The sequence below is a fragment of the Ovis aries genome, chromosome 22 (assembly GCF_016772045.2).
Source record: "Ovis aries strain OAR_USU_Benz2616 breed Rambouillet chromosome 22, ARS-UI_Ramb_v3.0, whole genome shotgun sequence".
NCBI lineage: Eukaryota > Metazoa > Chordata > Mammalia > Artiodactyla > Bovidae > Ovis > Ovis aries.
The window spans coordinates 49423462-49426774 of NC_056075.1; the positions used below are offsets into that span (position 1 = coordinate 49423462).

The following is a 3313-nucleotide window of genomic DNA, read 5'->3' on the forward strand; positions in this document are numbered from 1 at the left end:
CCTGCGGAGGGCGCCTCCTCCTGGAGCTGCAGACCTGGAGCTGGGCGCCAGCACTGTCTGTTTTTATGGCCCAACCCGAGGAAATTGGGAGTGAAGTCGCTCAGTCGCGTCTGACTCTTTGCGGCCCCGTGGACTGTAGCCCACCAGGCTCCTCCGTCCGCGGGATTTTCCAGGCAAGAGTACGGGAGTGGGTTGCCATTTCCGTCTCCAGAGGACCTTCCCCACCCAGGGATCGAACCCGGGTCTCCTGCATTGTAAGCAGATGCTCTACCCTCTGAGCCAGCAGGGAAGGAAGGTTTCACTGTAATAGCATGAGGCTGCTGGACAGAGAGGTCTGCAAGGGGGCCCACGCTGAGCTCGTCCTGAGACATTGTAGTGGTGACTTTAAGGAAATGCTGATGAGTGAGGGAGGTGCTCCCGAGTCCAGCGCAGACGTGGTCCACAGCGATGACCCCAGTGCCAGGGACCAGCCGCTCCATCTCCCGGCTCGGAGTTTTCTTGGGGATACTGTAACGGTTCAGCCTCCAGAAATGTCTGTTTGACACGGATTTGAGAACAGAGATGAATAAAACATAGGGCTCTCGGGGATGGAAAACCAGTGGTAGAAGGCCTTTGGGGGAGCACTGATAATAAACACCTGTGAGAACTGTAGTTATGGAACAGGATGTTTTCTAAATCCTGACAATAGCAATCAGGATAATAACACCTGCGCTGACAAGCACAGAAAGAGGTGAGAGTGGGTGAAACCCTGGGCCTTTTAAATCTCCCAGCAGAGTGAGTCAATTGTTACTGAGTAAACGGAAACTCTACCTAAACAAAGGGCTAGAGCCTAGATATTTTTCATAATGTTTTTATGTTTAAAATCGCAGGGGGGTCTTGTAGGAAGTAAAATATAGAGATATTTATCTAAAAACCAGAAATTTCCTCGACTTCGCCTCTGTTCTTTTTGGTTTAATCCTAGCAAAATAAAACCTAATGTCCTCATAAAACAGTAATGTCGATTGTGATTCTGCTGGGGCAGAGTGTTACTCTCCCATATGCATGCCTCCTATTCTATCTGCATCTAAGTCAGAAAGTCTGCCTTGATGTTCATAGGAAATTAATAGTGTTTATTATTAGGAGGTAAGATTCGGGGGTTGTTTTTGGAAGAGTTCAGTCCAGTTCAGTTGCTCAGTCGTGTCCTCCTTGCGACCCCATGGACTGCAGCTCACCAGGCCTCCCTGTCCATCACCAACTCCCGGCGTTCACCCAAACTCATGTCCACTGAGTCACTGATGCCATCCAACCATCTCATCCTCTGTTGTCCCCTTCTCTCGCCTTCAATCTTTCCCAGCATCAGGGTCTTTGAAATGAGTCAGTTCTTCACATCAGGTGCCCAAAGCATTGGAGTTTCAGCTTCAACATGTCCTTCTAATGAGTATTCAGGACTGATTTCCTTTAGGATGGACTCGTTGGATCTTCTTGCAGTCCAAGGGACTCTCAGGAGTCCCTTGAGAGACTCTTGGAAGAGTACCTGCCAGCATTTTTATTTTTTTATTACTCTCCCATGGCAATAATAATAATAATAATAATAATGGTGTGACTGAGTGACTGCGCACGGTTTATTTAAGGGTTTGAATGCTAATTTAGTGGCCTTTGTGCTCCTTGGTCCTCTGAATATTTTAACTGCCTAAATCCCCAGATCAAGCCTATGGAGTAGACCCCAACTTCATGGACTAGATCATCAGGGAACAGAGAGTTTACGTCACGTTTCCAGGGGCACGGCCAGGGCCAGGGGCTAAGCCTGAGGGTCCTGGCTCTGAGCCATGTCCCTCTCTGCTGGACTCCACCCCTCTTAGCAGGAGGAATTTTTATGAAACTGGATACTAGTTGGCAACTGATCAGGAAGCAAAATCTGTACCGGCTACTAAGCAGGAATAATGTAATATAAAGTTGTTAACTAGGTTACTGGTAAACAGACAATGCTGAAGTGTCACAGAGGCTGTAGCTGCTGAAACCACTGCCAGAGCGGGGCAAGGGAGAGGCTGAGGCGATTCAGACTTTGAGCCAAGAGAGCACTTCTCTCAGAGCTGAACCTCGGAGCTGGGTGCTGGCTGGCTGGAGAAGAGTTACTGGGGGGCTGAGACCCAGGGCTGTGAGGGGGTGTGTGGAGTGAGTGTACCAGGCTGATCCTGCTGGCTTGGGGAAGGCTGCGAGCTGTTTTCATCTGCAGGAAGCTTCTGGGAGGACTTCTTGCTAGGATGACATTGGTAGTAACCAGCCTAGACTAGTCATGGTGAGAGAGCAGGAAGCAAAGTGGAGTGATCCCCTCCCCCTCTTCCAGACTGACAGTCTCTCCTCTTGGCAGGACGTAGTACTGAGCCGCCTGGAGAATCAGAAGTGAGGCTGGAAGAGTGTGGCTGCAGCACCGCAGAGCAGAGGGCAGGAGAGCGGGCTTGCAGCTGGGAGATAGCCGTGTGACTGCCGGCGCAGTGCAGCCATTTAGCTGCTGTGAGTCCACCCGCGCTTGTCACTGGGCACTTCTGTAGAGTGCAAACACAGTCTGTTTCCACCTAACGAGATCCGGCGGTCCTTCACACAAACAGAGGTACTCTCGCACTCCCCACCTTGAAGAGACCCATGCCCACCAGTCAGACTGCTCATCTCTGGGAGACAGGCATGCTGTCCATTTGGGCTGATGTTCAACACCCCTGAGTACCTGGTCACCTAAAAACTCTGGTGTAAGGAGCATCTCCTAGGAAGCGTGCATAAAACAATAAGGGCCAGGAGAAAAGACAGGTTACACCTGCAAAGGCCGTCCTGAGCAGGGACTCCGCATGACACGGCATCATCGTCAAAAATCAGAGGGAGGCTGGCAGGGAAGTCGGGACTGGGGGAGGTTAGACCCGTGACTTCAGGAAAAAGGGGAGACAACACCTACAGGCAGAACTCCCCCCTCCCCACACCTAGGTGAGTCTTCATAAAGGTGCCGGCTGAGTGCTAAGTCACTTCAGTCGTGTCTGACACTGTGAGACCCCGTGGACCATAGCCCGCCAGGCTCCTCTGTCCATGGATCCTCCAGGTAAGAATGCTGGAGTGGGGTGCCAACTCCCCTCCCGGGGGACCTTCCCCACCTGGGATGGAACCTGCGTCTCTCACGTCTCCTGCTTTGGCAGGAGGTTCTTTACCACGAGGGCCCCCCGGGAAGGACGTGGACCTCCGGTCTCTGGCCGTTACCTGCGAGACAAGGTGCTGGGGGTCCCGGGAGGAGGGGGAGCAGATCTGGGAGGAAGGGAGGCTGGCCCGGGGTGTCTCTGTGTGTGGAGACAGGCGC

General features: G+C 52.3%; 1 non-coding gene across 1 annotated transcript; it reads right to left on the reverse strand.

Annotated features, from left to right (window-relative positions):
- Positions 1-217: 217 nt before the first annotated feature.
- Positions 218-289, reverse strand: TRNAC-ACA (transfer RNA cysteine (anticodon ACA)). Its single transcript has one exon. It is a non-coding gene; the product is annotated as a tRNA-Cys (tRNA).
- Positions 290-3313: the final 3024 nt, after the last annotated feature.